Consider the following 20,899-nt stretch of genomic DNA (forward strand, 5'->3'; position numbering starts at 1 on the left):
ACAAGGTACAGACATTTTTTTTTTGGAAGAACTGCGTGGGAGGGTAAGATAGATTAGTTGAAAACAACTTTTCCCAGTATCTTTCATCCCTGAGCCTGTCAATACCCATAGCATTTGCAGTGTTGTAGCCACGTTGGTCCCAGGATGTTAGAGATATAAGGTGGGTGAGGTAAAATCTTTTACTGAACCAAATTCTGGGTAGCTCGCTAGCTTGTCTCTTTCACCAACAGAAGATATAGCAGTGAACATTTAAACACAAGTGTCTCTATGCAGGAGAAAGATGGGAAAGGAACAGAGGTGGGCCCAACCCACAAAATTCAGATTTAGATCAGGCTCCAGATTTCAAATATCCCTGATTTAGGGGTTATTCAAATCAACGGCTTCAGTTTTGCTCAGTGTAGAAATAAGGACCAATTGCAAAATTCAGATTTTGTTTTGGATTCCAACTAAGACTCCAACATTGGAGATGCTTGGACCCTAGGGTGTTAATTTCTGGATCAATTTTCAAAATGAATGATTATTTCATGGCTATCTACTTATTTTAAATGTTGGTTTAATTCCTTAAGAACAAACTGCTTTATGCAATTCTCAAAAAGCTCAAGTCAAATGTAGTGGCCAAATTCTCTGTAAAGAGCAACGGCAATGCTCTTCAGAGCGGGGGACTGTGTATACTTACTGAGCACTTCATGAACTGTACTAATTTCTGATGTGCCAGTCGCTGGGAATCCCTAGGGCAGTGGTTCCCAAACTTGTTCTGCCGCTTGTGCAGGGAAAGTCCCTGGTGGGCCGGGCCCGTTTGTTTACCTGTCGCGTCCACAGGTTCAGCCGATGGCGGCTCCCATTGGCCGTGGTTTGCTGCTCCAGGCCAATGGGGGCTGCAGGAAGTGGCACGGGCCGAGGGACGTACTGGCTGCTGCTTCCTGCAGCCCCCATTGGCCTGGAGCAGCGATCTGTGGACAGTGGGAGCTGCGATTGGCCGAACCTGCAGATGCGACAGGTAAACAAACCAGCCCGGCCCGCCAGGGGCTTTCCCTGAACAAGCGGCAGAACAAGTGTGGGAACCACTGCCCTAGAGAGTCTCCTTTGCAACTCTACATTTTAGTTACAAACCTGGATCTTCGACTGGTTCCCGTCACTATGCAGCATATTTTGCTTCAGTTGCAGCACTGCTTGAACACAGGTCAAACTAAAAGTACAGTCATCATATGGATTTGCAAACCTAAAAACATTTAATTTTGCCATTAAAGGCCTGCTTCTGTTCCCATTGATTTCAAAGGGAGTAGCATCAGACCCTACAAAAGCATTGTATGAACTGTTTCCTAGTGGGATGTTGATCCTTCAGTGTCTGCCTGTCTGTCTAAGATTTGGTATAGAACTCATGTGCTGGATAAATGAAATAATATGTGAAAATTGCCAATAGATCTGAGGAAATAATTTAAAAATGAATATTTTAACATGAATTTTGCTTATTTCTCTGCTTGGGAATATCATTAGCGCAATCCAAACTGCCTCCAGTTTATTCATAGTTTAAAATTATTCAAAGGATTTTTGGTGATGCCTGGTGGATAGAGTAATGGACTCAAGAGACCTGGGTTCTATTCCAGTTTGGCCACTGGCCAAGTAAGTGACCTTGAGCAAGTCACTTCACTACTCTCTGCCTCAGTTTACTGAAATGGGAATAATGATACTGCCCTTCTTTGGAAAGTACTTTGAGCTCTACTGATGAAAAGCACAAGATATGTTTTAGGAATTGTTTTATTTATAGTGAAAAATAATCAATAAATATTCATCTGAGCCATGTTGTTTGGTTGGGACGGGCTCAACATATGAATGCCAAGACAAAATAAAACAATGAAAGTCCATATTATCATAAGAGAGAGCAAACTGGATTGCATTCTGCCTGATGCATGACTGATAACACTGTCATTAAAGCTTGGAATGCAAAATCCTCATTATTTATGGTGATGCAAGAAGCGCAAAAAAAACACATGGCTTAGTTGGATCCCAGATCAAGTTTCCAACTGACAGCTAAATATATCTTGAATGGCAAGAGAAAATGTGTTGGATGCAGAAGCCGTCGAGAGTAAATGAAGACAGTGATATTGATGCAGATGTTTATCTGGGCCTATAATAGGTTAATGTTATGATTAGGAACAGGAAAAAGATCACAGTTTGTCATGATTTTTCCAATTTTTTTACATTTATTTTCAATTGAAATTTTCCAGATTTGTTTTATTGTATTTCTATTAAGTTTGCATGAACACCAAGTCACGTCTTCTGTTTAAAGGACCAAACAAATACAACCAATCCAAATAGTTGACTCTTTCCGTCTTAAAAAAATAGACCCTCTTTGTGTAAAATTCAGCTCTGACCATCCATTTTCTTTTCCAAAGACCATTTGGGATTACTTAAAGTGACAAAGCCTGTCCGGTGGCTTTCAGATGGGTTTCCACTTCTTTTCTGAAGAGACAAATGAAGAAAAAAGCAGTTGAAATAAACGTATCAGAGCTAAAAGTAGCAAATTCATGCTGACTTGTGATGAGAAGCATTCTGCTTTTACCTGTCTCTTCCTGAGGCCCTTCAATCAAAGATTTTCAGAATTTCTGGTGGAAATTTTCCAACCTTGAGTTAAATTTTGTATATATAAAATGAGTGTGTGTGTATATATAAAGGGGAAAAAATGAGCAATAAACTCCCTAATAAATCTGTCATTAGAAAAGACCCTTGAAACTAAAGTAGTTCTCAGCTTTCCCCAGCCATCACATCTAGTCTCTTTAGAATATAAATAGCCAGTTTTAAAACCCAGGCTCTCTACTGCAAATGTAAAATTTGCTGGCATGAGATGCCAGCTTTTGACGTTAGAATTTAGGACCGCACCATAAGATTTACAACCCTGAGGTCCATATTCCCTTGAAGATTAAACCTTCATTAAGTTCTTTCTTTTTTTTTTATTTCCTGCCTTTTGCTCCCATCATATCATAACTTTCATAACCACTCTTGTTTTTAGTGCCTTAGTAAAACAGCTTTGGTAGAGGATTAAAGGTACTTCAAGTGCCCTGCCCAAACCTTTTAGAAATTCATGCCTAACTAGGTAATTCAGCCTCCCTCATTGTCCCTTTGCCTCCCACCATACCTTTCCATTAAGACACATCTAAAGGAAGGTAGTACGTAACTTAAACAATCACATCATGAGTTTGATTTTTTTCCCTACACCATTGTTATGACTAGACAGAGGATCATACTGAATACATTAGCCAGCCAGTGACTCAGGACACCTACTGCTTGGAATGCCATTGCACTCTGAAAGGAGAGGGATAAAAAATGTCTACCCTCCATCCCTGAGCCCCACTATGTAGTAATATTTCTGCCACAAAAATACTTGGCTGTCAGCTCCAGCAAGGCAACATTAGATAGCTGCAGTAGTTTGTTGTCAAAATGAAAAATGGTTCAGTGCAAAAGGTCTCATTGCTGGGATGCTAACAATCAAGGAACACTAAGTCAAGCATTTGACAAGGAACTTTGGTCTTGCTGTTAAATACCACTTAATATTGTCCTGCCTGATAATCCCTGCTGTTTAACAACTGTGCAGTCATGGCTCAGCAGTGGCATTATGCCTTTTCTGAAGGGAAAAACTGGGCCATATGTCATGCATTTGCCTGAAGGGGAAAAAAAGAAGAAAGAAAAAGAAAATACATGTCTGTTAACATCCAAGCAAAATATAAATGTTTCAGAAATAAGACAATTGCAAACACATTAGGATTGATTCATCCATGGAGTACATAAGGATGAGTGTTGAAATTCTAGCTGAGGTTAGTTGTAGGTGAAAAGCTGAGTTAGAGAAATTCATAATCATAACCTGCTGAAGTGCTTGTATGTATTGATGCTACACAGAAGGGAAATAAATGCATTTTATATCTCCCACAAGCCTTTCTTCATGGTAGTGTAACTGGAAACTTCTGCTGTTGTCACCTCTTGAGTCTATGCAACTGCAGACATCAGGAAATGCTACCTTGTAACACCGTCACCTTCTCTCTGCAGGGTTTGTAACTTTCAGACCATGACCTTTCATTTATCCATTCTCAGCTGGTTCTCCTCAGATAACCCCCCGAGTTCTTTGCACTATTTGGAAAACCCATTGTTCAATGTGTGTTCCCCTTCTCCCCCACCCACCCCGGCCTACTCCTCAGAAGATGCAAGTAGGTTACAGCTCCCAACTATAGGAACTGGCCTGTTAACTCAAGATGTATAGGGTTTATGATTTAGCTCTGGAGGTTCCCAGGCCAGTCACCTGTGGCAGACCAGATGGCAGCTGGCACACATTCCTGGAGCTACTACAGAAAGCAGAGAGCTGTTCTATACCTAATAATAATAATAATAATTAATAATAATTAATTGATAAATATATTTGCTGCTTCTGCTAGGCTAGGAATGTCCCAAGGATATCCCTTCTCACGGTGATTTTCTTTCTTTTAAAAGAAATTTCTCTCCAAAAAAAAGTTAACTGAACTTGCTGAGTTCCCAAAATAGCCTTGTCTCAGGTTTGTTTTGACCTTTCAATGCTCAAGAGGACCTGCTGGTATCTTACTGCCTTCCAGTGTCTGAACTCTGCGATCACTCAAAAAACAATGGTGAGTCTGGTTTCTCAACATGTGCAAATGTCTTTTTTTTTTAATGTCAAGGGTTTATTTCATGTGCTGACAGCGCATGGCAATAGAACCCCTTTGCTTTTGTATTTCAAGTCATATTTAATATTATTGTAGTTTGTTATTCTGTTTGATTGAAGCAAACTTAGCAGTTGATAGCTTGTTAGTGGTTTTGTTTATAGGGGGTGTTTTTTATTGGGTTCCTTCTTCTGGATGAGAAGTAAAACCAATAACCTGGCCACATTCCATCTTTGGCAATTTTTCTGTATTCTCTCTGCCATTGAGGTGGTGACAGTTTCTTTTACAATGAGCCCCCATAAAACCTTGGGTAGTGTTGCTCTGTGCTTCTCTGGCCAGATGACCGCTTGCAAAAGGAGGGGCTCAGCATCCCACAGCAGGTGCACACCAAGTCTTTTAGCCTGGAACCTATTGATAGATTCCATGTTCCACCCCAGAAGTAGCTGCATTTCAGCAGTCAGCAAAGTGAAAGCTTGTAGATCCTTCAAGATGGAAGACCCTATAGGAATAGTGAGATGCTGGATGAGACTGTCGCCCCCCACTCTGGCCCTATACATAGCTGTGACAGCATGCAGAGGCTGTAAAACATCTACAGCACGGCAAGGGAGAGTATCTTCGGTGGGAGGCATTGTGGTAGACTAATAAGGACTTCCCACAGCACCAGGTGCAGGGGGGTTGCTGGTGGACCATGGAGGGAGCAGAAAGGTAGAACTGCATGCCATAGGCATTCTTTGCAGTATTGCACTCATAGGCCAGGACAGACTTCTTAAACTGTGCCAGGGGCTATTTCAGCCCTTGGAGCAGTCTGGGCACAATGGTGGTCTGAAGTGATTTTACCCCAACCTCCCACAAGCCTCTCCTAAGGGGTACAGTGTGGAAGCTCAACCGGTATTACTGTAATGATGCACAGACATCTGTTAATCAAAGCACTGCACACCTGGGGTTCTATATAAATAATGAGAGACGTTGACATTACACACCTAGTTCTTTCTGGACATCACTGGATATTTACAGAAAAGCCAAGCTTAAATGAAACCATGCTGAATTGTTGTGTATGGGTCTGGGTTATGAACTGGGGAATGTATGGGCTGGAGAAATCAAGTGTGTATCTTAATATTGTTCCCACAACCTGCTGCAGCATCAGATGAACTCTGGGCAATTAGCCGAATGCAGGAACTGATGATAAAGAACATGTGAGCTTGTGGTTTTGTGTGTGGTTGTTTTTTGTTTGTTTGTTTGTTTGTTTTAATATTTCCTGATCTTTGTCTTGGTGGGATATTCTGAGATCCTATTAGGAAAACAAAAAATTCTATCTCCAAGGATATTCCAAGTTTGACAAGAAGTTCCTTTTGAAGATAGACAGTCATTAAAATTGCTAGAAATATGGGGCCAAATTCATCTCTGGGGTAGATCCCATTGACGTTGTGAGTTTAATCCTAGGCATGAATATATATAGCCCATGGTGATTACTGCCTGAATTTGTTTTTTATATTAATTATACCTTTTCTATTTAAAGAAATTGTTCATTTTCACAATTGCATATACACTTTCTCTAAGTATTAGTATTATCCAGAAAATCTGGATTGAGCAAATGAGAGTTTACCGCTCGGTCATGTCAATGGAAAATAATCTAATTGGACCAAGTTCTTCCTTGATTTAAACTCAATACACTGGTTTGTGCATCTAATGTTTACCAAATAGTTCTTCAACTTATGATGGGTCCAAGCCAAATTCTGACTCCTATGTAGGAAGCATAGAAGTCTAATAAGAGAGTCTCTGAGTTTTGCAGTGCTAAGGCAAATGCAGTGCTAAGCCTAGCAGATTCTACTGAGAGACCATTGTAGTGATTCACTGTGATGCTTTGGCCACCAAAAGCTGGGAAACAGCACTTTTCAGGAGAAGCTACAGGGAAACTAGGAGAAACTACAGGGAAACTAGGGAGTAACCAATACTGAGTGAAGAAACGGCTAATCTGTATGCAAAGGACTGAAATAAATATAACTTTGGTTTTCTTCTCCTTACAATGAAGTTCAAACCCACAGGCTCCTGAGCAGCTCTTGTTTCTCTTTCAGGTGTCCTCATCTTGATGAGCAAGGCACCATTTTCCTCATTCAGGAGCCTCAGAGAGATGGCTTTAAGTGACTCTATAAATTTATTGCTGAGCCTTTGCAAGGAAAGGATAGTCTGCCAGGTTGAACAGAAGAGCATATATATGTCAGATGGCAGGTGCCTGGCTACTGGGATTGTGTTTCTGTTTGCTATGGGTATCGGCTCTTCTCATTTTTAAAGGAAGAATTACTCATCTTCTTCACATTCAACAAGAGAAATGGAGATATAGAAAGAAGACTGCAAAGCTGCAGCTAGAGTAAAGACCTTGGGTAATACATCTCCTTTTTCTCCACGTACCAATTCCACCACAACTTTTCCCCATTCAGATGAAAAATAGTTGGACATTCCCTCCCCAACTTTCATCACTTGAAAACTTTAAATACTGGGAAAAAACAAAATAATCAAACCCCTTGTTGCCAGATCATTCCCAATTCCACCTCTTTAACTAGCAATTCCACCGCACTTCTCTGAGCCAGATTGTATTGCCTCATGACATATGAAATACCAACCCCCCCTGCCAGTTTCATGACCACTTTTTCAATGGGAGGAAAAACATAAATGTAGAGCATTAAGAGTTGTGTTTATTAGCAGACTCTTTCTGCCAGTGTCACAGTCCATCCACCTCACCAGCTTATCACGCAAGGTGAAAGTCCATCTATCCCAACTCAGCTCTGCCGCTGAGTCACCACCAAAAGTTTCCCCCAGAATAGCAGCTCCCTACCGCGGTTTTGGCATAATGTGCCAATCCTGTGGGAAAAGAAAGGAGTTGCCTGAATTTCCCAGCCTTGCCACCTTTGTTCTTTCCTAGGGCACTGATCCTGCAGTGAGATCTATGTGTGCAAATCCCCATCCTCTGTGGTGTCTCTCTGAAATAAAAGGTGGATGATCTCTTTAGTAAGAGAAGGGCTAAAAAGGGAACTCAATGGGGCCTACTTTAGTAGCAACTTCACCTGCAGTGGAATAACTCTTCCGCAGTTTCCACAGCTATCACTGTCATTGCCTGGTCTCAATTCACTTCAGATCCAGATGTGGATCCAAACTTTGTGGCTGGGGCTCATTTCACTTAGAGGAGACTATGAATGTGTGGAGTCACCCACCTCACTCAGCATCCTGGGGTTTTCCATTACTTTACCAACAAACCTTCTTATCCTCAGCTGCTTCCTGAACTGGCTGCTTTCCAAGGATTTTTCATGCCAGAGCATCAGGTGGCTAGAGAGACTCTCCACATATTAACCTCCTGAAATGAAGTTAAAGGGACCCACCTGGTCCTGCTGCTAGATGGGTCAGCAGAAGAGCCCTGCATCACCATGCGGGATCTTAGAACTGTCAGGGTAGCTAGACTTACAAGACCCTGATGTCCAATGATGCAAAGGAGAGTATAAAAGCAAGCGGGGAAAGAGTTTATCCATTGGTGTCCTAATATCACTTTTGTTACAACATTGCACAATAAATATGTGGTTTCATCATGGTATTTTCCCATGAGAACATTTTAATTAATTATTAATTGCATCTGCACTTACAGGTATTTGAGTGGGCAGCTTTTCGGTTTTGTGCAGCCTCCGCCTCCCATGCAGAACTTGCCTCTGTGGATAGAAGCCCCAGCTTCCAGGCATGTCTGTGCTAATCACTGTCGCATGATGGTGTGAGCTATGGGTGGAAACATAGGTTTTTAACATCTCTCTACCATTTTCATGCCAAATGAGACTGCTGCAGCTGACTATATACATTCTTCAGGGCCAGTTTTAACACCCCTATAATTAGTTTCATGGCCCATTCTGAATTGGAGATGCCATCTGAGAGATGTGTCCAGTTTTGACTGCAACTATATTTTTGCATTCAGAGTAAACATTGATAACACAAGTACTTACTGAATAGTCTTATTGCTGCAGTCCCTTTCTTCTGATGCCAGTGTCCTGTTCTGACATCAGCTTTACCTCTGCAGAGTGTAGCGGATAATCCAGATCTTTGCAGATCAGTTTCCCAGTGGAGGAGAAATCTGTGAAGTGGAATCAGAGTGTATTCTAAGTTATATAAATTAACCAGTCCTGGATCCAAGGTGATCAAACAGCATGCAGGGCAATCCCTTCTCAGGAATCTCAGCCAGTGCCCTGTTCCCAGAGAACAACTCTGCCTAAAGCATGGACTCCAGAGGCCAAGGCAGAGAGCAAACAATCCTGCATTTGCTTCAGTGTCTCTCTCTCGAGACATTGCCTTTACACAGAACCTTGCATGACCTAAAACTATCAACAACACAGGATGTCTTCCCAAGACTGAACATTTGCTTGCATGGTAAGAAAAAGAAATTAGAGGACTGTAAAAGTGCCACCTGATGATGCCTGCTATAACACTGGTTTGTTGAGTCATATCAGAAATTAGATTGTAAAGTCTTTGAGCCAGGGACCCTAGATCTTTATGTGGATAGTGCCTATCTTATTCTGGGTGCTATAAAATTAAGGTAAATAAAACCTTTCTTTACATTGCTAGCCTTATAGTTAATAAGCTTAGTATCTTTCTTTTTACACTGGAAACTATAGATAACATTTTCACTACAGATTAGTTATTCTGTTTATGAACACGTAAAATATAATTTATAATCTATTTCTTTTTCTGGTCATCTGTCCATCCAACATTATTACTTACTGAAGATGGGACCATTACTATTAGACATTTCTTCAAATAATTGTTTGAATTTGTAGTCAGTTTGCTTCACCAATGTTCATGACCCCTTGAATGTTCTAAAAAAGGCATATCCGGCAGGCAATGCTCATGAAGAAGGTTATTACTTATTATACCCTTGGACTAGGTAGCCCGAAGGGCTAGATTAGGAATAAACCTATTCTTTGTAACCATTAAAGCAGTTGTGCCTAGGAGGATTGCACTGTTTATTTCTGACCGGTCTAGTAAAGGAATTCTTAGTTGCACAAAATGTGCAAATATTATTTGGGAACCCAATAAAGGGAAGAACCTAAAGATCCTAGTGATAGGAGCACCAAGAGTGCTTATCTTAGCAAGGGCTGGCCAGATAACAAGATTTCTGTGTCATGAAAAAACCTGATGTTTTTTGACGTTTTTGTTCTATCTGTGCTGGAATGAAACAGACCTTTAGGAATTGTTTATGGAAGAAAATGAGACACGCCAGAATAGCCAGTAACCTAGGGGAATCATGCATCCCAAGTGATGCCATAACCACGGGGATATTAGCTATTCTGGGCTCTCCCTCTCTCTTTTTCTGTGGTTTTGACCAGAAATTCCATCCTGGATCTGGGAAACCTTCCCGATGAAACTTTTGACAAATCAATTTTTTTCCATCAACAACAACAATATTTAGTCAAAAACTCCTGACCACTGGTGGTGGCTCCTAGCATTCTCTCTCTCTCAGGTGCTTCGCTGGCTGGTTCTTGTTCACATACTCAGGGTCTAATTGATCACCATATGTGGGGTCGGAAAGGAATTTTCCTCCAGGTCAGTTTGGCAGTAACCTCTGGTGGAGGGGGGTTGCCTTCCTCTGCAGCATATGGGTGCAGTTCACTTGCCAGGATTATCTGTTATCTCATTTAATCATTTCCCTGCCATTACAGGGAGCACAGGCATTGGTGGGCCTTGGTCCCTCTTATTCTTTGCCTGTGGCACATAATAGTCTAGTCTCCTATGGGCTGTAATACTTTGGTCCAATTTCCATTATTGGGTTAAGTGTATGGGTGCTAGCTGGTGGTGATGGCCTGTGATATACAGGAGACCCATCTAGATGATCTGGTGACCTCTTCTGGACTTAAACTCGACGACTCTCTGACGTCTACCTGGCATGCTACCAAAATGTCTAGGGGACTGCTGTACCAAAACACTTGCAATGACACCTTGCAGTGGGCTCAAGTTGCAGTTCTAACCACAGACTTTTGCAGAAATCAGTCAGATTAACATATTCATCCTGCTGAGGTCAGACTTAAGGTGCTGCATTTGTGTGCACTTTGGGTAGTTGCAAACTGGATGCAACAACTCGTGCATGCATTTGAGGGAGTTAAAGGCACAATAATTAAGGTTAGTCTGGAGGTTAGTTTGGGGTTAACTGATGATTTTCTAGATTTTATTATTATTATTTGGTGTTTGTATTGAAAGGAAAGACATTTGTGTAACTTTAATTTCAAGAGAATGACTTTTTTTTTTCATTTGGGAATATTACAACAATCGGGCCCATGTATGGCTATTTAAGCCAGCATTGCATGCATATTTCCTTTGAAAACTTTGTTGCTAATTAAAATACACAATGCATTCCTCAGGGCTAGGAGGCCTACAGCACACCAAAAAAGATAATAGTTTAATTACTAGAATCTGGTACCCTTCCAAAGTATACTGTGTCAGTTTGAGGTATGTGAGGTTGGGAAACTCAGTGTAGCTGGTATTTGAAAAACAGCTCTCAAGATGAGTCTTGCAGTAAAATGCTAGCCGCACTTCAGTGAAAGACGTCAGGTGTCTGGTCTCTTGTGCTAAGCAGGTGTTGCCTTCAGTTTGTGTGCAATGTACTTTATGTCCTTCTCATCCAAGGCTGGTATCAAATGTAGTAGATTTTGGAGCAGTGGGCTACATTTCATTGGGTGTTAGGATCATGACGTTAGATTCATCACTTACTGCTGTCTAATTGAAAAAATCCAAAGGCCAGGTCATGGGAACTGAAGGCATCATGGTGAGCCATCACCAGTTACAGCTTGTTAGTTGCTGATCAAAAACAGGAAGAAGAGGTATTTGCTACAAAGAAGCTCTAAGCAAAAGGCGTAGGATCTCCTTTCTCCTTGCTTAGGCATCAAGGGATGACTCCCAGTGAAAATATTTTCCATTTGGACCACTTTTGAGCCCTTCCCGGACTAGGGATGGGTGTGTTGCTTTAACCATAGCAACGTTGCCAGGGGACAAAGATTTTCCCCCATTAAATGTAGCCAGAGGTCAAGTGTTAAAATATCCAGAATGTTCCACTTACTGATATTGTGCTCCCTTCCTTATTCCTTTGACCCATCTAGCATTAGTTGTCTCCATTGCTTTTCTCCTGCATCTCATCACTATTGGAAAAAGAGCTTTGTGATCTGCAGCTTCTGCTATCTGGAAAATCCTTCTTGTATCTCAGTGGCGATGGACTCTCCAACTGCATTCAAATCTTGTCGGGAAGCATACACTTTCCCTTTTCCCTATGACTCTCTTGTTTCTCTTTCATTACTATTGGCTATTTGACTCTAAAGCATTTGGAGAACATAGTTTGTATGAAAGATGCTATTAAAAATAAGCTTGTACTTTATTTTGCTATGATACCCTAAGTAGCCCTGGCAACAGATTCCCTGAATGAGAACATGTGTGTGCGTGTGTGTGTGTACTGTTGCATGTAGGGGACCCTAGCTAACATCAAGTCCTTTTCTGGCCAGGCATTGTACATTCACAGAATAAGAGACACAATATAGTATTCTCCCAGAAAATGGTCTTCCCAAGTTGAAGACAGCATGGGTGTGAGGCCTTGTGTCAGTGCAATGGCACCCCCACCGGCCAAGTGTGGCATGGTCCCTGAGCCCACATAGCCCAGTGAGGCTGTCTGGCTATTCCTGGTCCCAGGAGTCTGAAAACCCTTTCTCCACTCCCATGTCTGTCAGGGAGTTGGTAGGGGAACCCAGGCCCACCCACGCCACTGGGTTCCAGCTCAGGGCCCTCAAGTTAGGGAAGAAGCAGGGTCAGGGTTCTTCAGCTCTGACAGTGCCCTGAGCTTCTTCCTACCTTCCCCTAGATCTCTGCAGGCTCGCCAGCCTATCGGTCAGTTCATCCCCTCCTGGGCCGTTGTCTCTGGGCAGCTCTTTTGTAGCTCGCTGGCAGGAGTTCTTTTCTCCAGGCTGTTCGCTCCCCTGGTAGCTGCCCTGCCCCTCTGCTTCCCAGCCCTTCTATCCACCCTTTTGCTGTGAGGCTTCCAATCAGCAGGGGTTGGCAGTGCCTTTGGTCACTGGGCCAGTGTGGGGTACCTACACCCCATGACAATGGCATATGCCACAAATCTCAACAACCACCATTGCCTCTAGCTTCACTCTACTGCGACTTTGTAAATAATAATTTCACTGATTTAAGTAGATTTAGATAAGCATCTTGTATCTTCCCATGTCACGGGGCACTTTTTCTTTTTATGGACAACTGCGTCACTTGTGTCATGAAGGCTGATTCATAAAGGAATTGTATTTATAGGGCTATGGTTAATATTTGCAGCAGGGCATGACTGGGGTATAAGTGTAGGTGTGGCTTTTATAGTTAATCACTCTCCTATGGCATAACAAGGCACAGCTCAGCCAGGTGCATCTAATTTCCCCAGGGGGTTGATTATCTCATGATAACCACATCCTCTGAAGTTGCTTTGCTACTATTTTTTCCCAGGTTCTCATACAAAGGAGCATTTAGATAGATTGAATTGACCAACAAGAAAAAAAAAAGAAGTTAGTTAGACAGCCCCAGTTATGAAGTTTACTAAGAACAATGCCTTTTTAAAGGACATTGAATAGCCAATTAAATCAAAGAGAGATGTTTGTAAGATGAAATAACCACAGTCGAATTTTAATTTTAAACAGGAGTGTCAAAGCCATTAAAACATCAGATTGCTACACAAACTCTGACCTCTGTACTAAGCTTGTTGGTATTAAACTAACTTTTATAAACCAAGTGTCACTGTCAAATTAAAGAATGTAGTTGCATAATAATTTTACATTGGAGAACAAACCAGTCAGTTGGGGGGGTTTATGGTGGTGTAATTGTATATAGACTGATACAATGCTTCACAAAGGATGCCAAGTATCATTATTAGAGAGAGTTGGATATATATTTTTTTGGAAAATAATAATTTTTCATCAGGGAAAAAAAAAAGAGCCAAAAGTGCTGAAAATCATTTGTTTGTTTGTTTGTTTGTTTCTGGCCAAAAAGTTTTGGATTTTGGATTTTAAAAGAATTGAGGAAAGCAGACACTTCCTATGAAAACTTTCATTTAACCAAATACCCAGTTTTTCAATGAAAAATGTTAGATGGGATTTTTTGGGCCGGCTATCATCAGTAACAGTTACTCAGACAGTGAACTAGCAATGCTTTGGATTTCCATGCATGTATTCAGAATCAGAATTTGGCCTCAGGGCAGGCAGATTTATAGCTCTCACAGTGTCTGGTTTAGTATTTCTATGCCAGAGTCTCCTTTCACTCAAACCAAGGTAAAGCAGAAATAACTCAGTTGAAGTCACTGGAGCTACAAATTGATGTGAGAGGAGAATCCAACACTCTAGCTAATCAAAGGAAGTATGTGATTCCTTACTTCTCTCATCTACAGCATTCGGTTCAGTGTCCCTATAATTTATACAGTTAGCCATGATCTCATTAGAACCCTACAATGACAAGTTCCCCACAGTAATGCTGAGTCATTTATTTAACCAGGGAAGTGTCTGCTTAGGGGTGGGTATGTTTTAGGTCCATGAAACATTTTATCTCTGAGTCCATCAATCCATCATCTTTCACTGGGTGAAAACTGACAGTTCTTCAAGAGTCAGGCATATCCTTCGTTGGAAAGACGAATGAGTTCAAACAAACTGAACATACATACACCTTTTTCAGAGGAAGGATGGGCAAGAGGTAAAGCTAAACTGTAGGCACTAGAAAAGGTTCAGAGAAGGACAACTAAAATGAATAGGGGTTTGGAACGGGTCCCATACGAGGAGAGATTAGAGGCTCGGACTTTTCAGCATGGAAAAGAGGAGACTAAGTGGAGAAATGATAGAGGTATATAAAATTATGAGTGATGTGGAGAAAGAGGATAAGGAAAAGTTATTTACTTATTCCCTTAATACAAGAACTAGGGGTCACCAAATGAAATTAATAGGCAGCAGGTTTAAAACAAATAAAAGGAAGTTCTTCTTCACGCAGTGCACAGTCAACTTGTGGAACTCCTTACCTGAGGGGGTTGTGAAGGCTAGGACTATAACAGGGTTTAAAAGAGAACTGGATAAATTCATGGAGGTTAAGTCCATAAATGGCTATTAGCCATGATGGGTAAGGAATGGTGTCCCTAGACTCTGTTTGTGAGAGGGTGGAGATGGATGGCAGGAGAGAGATCACTCGATCATTACCTGTGAGGTTCACTCCCTCTGGGGCACCTGGCCACTGTCGGTAGACAGGATACTGGGCTAGATGGACCTTTGGTCTGACCCAATACGTCCGTTCTTATGTTCTTAACATACGAATGTCTATAATGGGTCAGACCAATGGTCCATCTAGCCCAGTATCCTGTCTTCTGACAATGGCCAGGTGCTTCACAGGGAAAGAAGGGAACAGGGCAATTATCAAGTGATCCATCACCTATCATCCAGTCCCAGCTTCTGGCAGTTTAGGGACCCCAAGAGCATGGAGTTACTTCCCTGACTATCTTGGTTAATAGCCACTGATGGGCCTATCTCCCATGAACATATCTAATTCTTTTTTGAATACAGTTATACTTTTGGCCTTCACGATATCCCCTGGAAACAAGTTCCACAGGTTGACTATGCGTTGTGTGAAGAAGTACTTCTTTATGTTAGTTTTAAACCTATGAATTTCATTTGATGACCCCTGGTTCTTGTGTTTTATGTGAAGGGGTACGTAAACACTTCCCTATTTATTTTCCCCAAACCATTCATGATTTTATAGATCTCTATCATTTCCCCCCAAGTTTTCCTTTTTCTAAGCTGACCAGTCCAAGTCTTTTTACTTTCTCCTTACATGAATGCTGTTGCATACCCCTAATCTTGTTTGTTGTCCTCTGTACCTTTTCCAGTTCTAACACATCATTTTTTGAGATAGGGCAACCAGAACTGTATGCAGTAAGTGTACCGTGGATTTATATAGTGGCATTATGATATTTTCTATCTTATCTATCCTGTTGCTAATGGTTCCTAACATTCTGTTAGCTTTTTTCTTTGACACGGCACATTGAGCTGATGCCTTCAGACAACTATCTATAATGTTTCAAAGATCCCTTTCTTAAGTGGTGACAGCTAATTAAGAACCCATCATTTAATATGTATAGTTGAGATTATGTTTTCCAGTGTACATTGCTTTGCACTTATCAGCATAGAATTTCGTTGGTCATTTTGTCACCCAAACACCCAGGTTCGTGAGATCCCTTTGGAACTCTTCGCAGTCAGCTTTGGACTTAAGTATCTTGATAATTTACTATCGTCCACAAATTTTGCCACATCACTCTTCACTCCCTTTTCCAAATCATTTATGGATATGTTGAACCACAAAGGTCCCAGAACAGATCCTTGGGGGACGCTACTATTTACCTCTCTCCATTCTGAAAATTGACCATTTTTCCCTACCCTTTTCTTTCTTGTCTTTTTAAAACAGTTACCGATCCACGAGAGGACCTTCCCTCTTATCCCATGACTGCCTACTTTGCTTAAGAGCTTTTCTTGTGGGACCTTGTCAGAGGCTTTCTGAAAGTTCAAGTACACTGTATCCACCGGATCACCCTTGTCCACATGCTTATTGACACCCTCAAAGAATTCTAAGAGATTGGTGAGGTATGATTTCCATTTACAAAAGCCACGTTGACTCTTCCCTATCATATAGGGTTTATCTTTGTCTGATAATTCTGTTGTCTACTATAGCTTCAACCAATTTGCCTGGTACTGATGTTGAGTTTACTGGCCTGTAATTGCCAGGATCACCTCCGGAGTCTTTCTTAAAAATCAGCCTTACATTAGCTGCCCTCCAGTCATCTGGTGCAGAGACTGATTTAAGCGACAGGGTACATACCACAGTCACTCATGTTAATTCACTGGGTCAAATTTGTAAGCTAGACCCTGCTCCATAAATTAATGACTCCTTTGGAGTTACTTACACCTGCTCTTCTGTCACTGCTACTTGAGTGGTAGGGCTCAGATAGCTCTGTCAATGCACTTCATTCCTGACTGGCAGCACCTCCGGTTGTTCCCATCCTCAAATTTCCAGCAGCATAGAATTCCCAGTTCTCATCAATCTTGACCTACAAGAACTCTACCTGGAGTTCCAGACAGCACTGCCAATGTGCTCCAGTTATGACCTGCAATCTTATTCCAGTTATCAGTCTCTCTTGAACAGAGACAGCTAGTCATCCTAATAACTACCAAACTCATTTTACCTGTAACCTGAGATACCCAAGTCTTCAGAGGTGCAAGATTAACATACTAGTTCTACCCACCTATGTCCACCCTGCCAATAATCAAATTTTTGTAACTATTTTCTGAGCAGCAGGAGTAAGTAATAAATGCAGAAATAAAAAATACAAATGGAGCTCCATCCTAGATGTTCTGCAATATTAAGTATTAGCTCAGATTCCCCTGCCCCCAGTTCAGCATCATGTGCCCAAATGCTGGTGTAGGGACTGAAACTCTAACCTCCTGGGCTGTAGGTGAGAGTGCCACCAGGTATACTCAAAGAGTAAAGTATGAGCTGCTTTGTCATACAGACAGGGCACTTCTGCATCTATGAAACCAACATGGAAAGTGCTATATTTTTCTTTTCAAAGCTAAGTCAAATGGCAGAACACAACACTAGGAATCCAGGAGCCCTGTCCCTGGCTCTTCCAGTGACTTACTGAAAGGGCCTGGAGAAATCACTTAACCTCTTTGTACTTTACTGTTTCCCCACCTGTAGAGTAGGACATTAATCTTTCATGGCTGCTATAAAACTTAATTAGCTAACGTTCCTTAGCTCACTCATTTGATTCCATTGAAAGGCACTATAGGCATTTAAAATACTATGAATAAAGATGTGAATTCCTCAAAATTCACTTCTATACCTTACCCCTTCTTCTTATTACTCCTGTGAATATTACGTCAAGCATCCTAACAAGTTGTAGACAATCTCCTTTCTAACGGGACAGCCCAAACCGCTGTGTCTTGCGGTAATACATCCTGCATCTGAAACGAAAAGGGAAGCAGTGGAGAAAATGTCTGATAGCTGCAAGCTCAAGGCCATCCTGGTGCATTCTTGGACAGATGAAATCTTTTTGTGAGGCAGCCACGTACGAGATTTTCAAAAGCTCAAGTGTCAGTCAAAAAAGATAATTTCACCTTGGTTGCTTTCTCACCGCCATTAAAGTTTTGATCACTGACACAGGAGTAGTGAAATGAGCCGGCTCCTTTTCCTTTCAAGGAATGTGACTTAAGGGAGCATATTGTCTCATTAAGAGTCTGGTTCTAGAAATACATACGCAAGGAGGGGCAAATTGTCCCTCTTACCACCCGTTATCATTCTGGCCACACTTTGTGCTCAGTGGCAGGATCTGCCCCTAACTGAAAAACTGAGAATTTCGGCTCACATAAAGTAGCCAGCTCTTACATCAGTTGTCTCCTCCTAACATGGGGTGTGTCCAGAGGCAGGACAAAGTGTGCCTGCACTTCACTAGTTTCTTACTAGGGTACAACACAGCAAGGGGACTTTGTAAAGAAACATGAAAGCTCTTCATAACTGGCTGCAACCCAACATTTTTAGATTCCGTCACTTGACAAATATTTAATTATGTATGTCTCAGTGTCCCAGGGAAATATGTTAAATAACGCCTAACTTTACAGAAGATTTAACTACCCAAAACTTTACATACCAAGTCAGCGGCAAAGCCAGCAATAGGAACCAAGGGCAAGAAATGTATCTGAAATTTGTCCATGCGCTGTCCACAGCTGTTCCTCTCTAGCAATTCAGCAGTGTTCTCAGTCTTGTGTGAAGTGTGAACAGTGAGCAGCTTTAGCTAGAAGTCCAGTGCAGGGATGGAGTGTTTGGGTTTGGAATCTCCAATCTTTGTGAACTTAGCCCTCTGCCTTAACTTAGCCTGTGGTGTCTAACTTAGCCTGTGGTGCCTCTGAGACTGCTGAAGGAGTCTGACCCATGGTGGATAGAATTGCTTCTTTCCTAGAATCTGGTCCAACTCAATTGAAAATGAGATTTTTTTCTATAGTGACTTAAATGAGAGCAGCATCGGGTCCCTCCTATGAGCATTTTGAAGACCTTGGGTGGGGGAATGTCAGTTCAAATTTGCTTCCACACATGGAGAATGCTAGGGACCAAGAAATACTTAGGATAAGTGTGGGAGGAGGCTGCACAATGGAATCAAAGTTGCCCGGGAACATTCGGAAATGTTCCACTTAGGGATTTTGCACTGAGGCAGACAGATCCAGGTATCTTTTTCCCCCTGAGGGCCGTGTGGGAGGCTTAAATATTTTTTGTCCACATTTGGTTCTCCCATCTCTTACTTGGAGTTTCGTCCCTTCAGGAAAGGAATGAATATTTTAACCGATGAAGGAAGTGCTGGGATCCAAAACCAAGCCCTGAAGTGTGAAGGTATGCTAAAGGGCTGGTGGTATTGGTGCTTTGGAATTCAGGTGTGGGTGGTATGTCTCTCTCTCTCTCTATCCCTCTGCAAGCTCCAACAAGGGGCTGTTTGAGAAGCCCCAGCAGAATATTGGAAAGCCCCATGCTCATATGAAACACATTTTCTTGGCAGTTCAGGCAGTGAAGTTATATGGAATGTCTGACTCAGAGGGTTTTCTCTATCTTGCTTTAAGAAACACCAGTCAAAACAATTTCTCTGAAACCTACGTCTTCCCATGGGCAAATGCCCTAGCTCTGTGAATGTTCACCTGAGAACACCCTCTGCTTTCTGCTCCAGAGCTTTATCAGGGAAGTTAGCCGGGGTGTGTTAGCTAAATTCTACTTCAGATCATTTATATTCCACCTACCTAAAACTCTCCCTGCAGCTTCAGTTGGTTACAGCATTCTTCGGCTTCTGCCCTAAAATGGTGTGGAGAGGATCTGTGAACTTGGTTATTAGCTGCTGCGTCCAATCGCACAGGTAGCTGCACTTCAGTGGTGGGTGAAGGAATTCTTGTTTGATGTATATGACAATTTGCTATGTTTGAAAAGCCCTTTGACCTCTAGCTGAAAGAACAACTCAGTCTAAATGAGAGATGGGTGGGAATCAAAACCTTGGATCCTAACATGCTACTGAACTTTGGGTCTACTTGGAATATAGACAATGGGATCTGCTTCCAAATTTTGTAGCTTGTCTGTATTGTGGACCACCCCAGTCTAAACCCCCTCAAGATTTTGGTGTGTTCAAAATCTTGGATCTGAAGTATACAGCATATGTCCATCTCTAATATATTAATATATATGTAGGTCACTGTCAAGAAGCAAATATTTTTTCATGCAGAGGTATTTGTAGAACTGGGGGAAATTTTCTATCATTTGCTTCTTTGGTAGTAGTAGCTCTCGTCAAAAAATGTGGAATTCCCACAATGTTTTAACAAAAGGGACAACTTTTTAATTGTTGTTTCCAAAAATTATGTCTTATATTTTCAACCAACTCTCGGAATTACATGTTATGGGGTTGCTGTTTCTTTCTTTGGTTCATTGCATTTTCAAGTACTTTGATCTGTACGGAGAGTGTTCAGAAAGACATCTCTTATTGTTTTGGGGATGAAAGTAATGCATACATGACAGCTTCCTGGATGTTAGACCTAGGCTTATCTCATAAGTCCCTTGCACCTCCGGTATCTGTCATTTTTGGCCTTGCAGTCGATATGTGATTGATGTATGTGTCCATCCTGGACAGGCTTCCCAGTATCCTTTGAAATGATTGCCCTTGGCATACCAGTGTCTCCTCCTTCCTCCCCCTGTACAGAAGCAAAATAAATATACAGTATGTATGAGTCTGCTTACACAGGATGCCAACAGATGGCAATATTTTATCATCATTACACAATGCAGGCCCCTTTCTTCTGCGGCTTAGTTGAAAGTTTGCATCCAGCTCTTCGACGTGACACAAAAGTTGCTGAAGCTTTGCTGGTCTAGCCGAAGAAATGCCTCTGGCGTGATTTTTTCAGTACTTTCTGGTACATGTCACACTCAGGACTTTTACAAGAGTCTCCTAGGACATAGCATGTGTATAATGTGGGTCCTGGAAGGCTGTATTTGGGGAAAATAAGCACTAGCATCTGAGTTTCAAAGGGCCAGTATAGTTTGGACAGTACTCTACAAGTTTTTCATGTGATTTTTTTTTCACAACTGTGGCATGTGGATCTCTGCTTGCTTATGCCCCATATGCATAGCTGATGAGACTG

The sequence above is a fragment of the Mauremys mutica genome, chromosome 12 (genome assembly GCF_020497125.1).
Source record: "Mauremys mutica isolate MM-2020 ecotype Southern chromosome 12, ASM2049712v1, whole genome shotgun sequence".
Taxonomy (NCBI): domain Eukaryota; kingdom Metazoa; phylum Chordata; order Testudines; family Geoemydidae; genus Mauremys; species Mauremys mutica.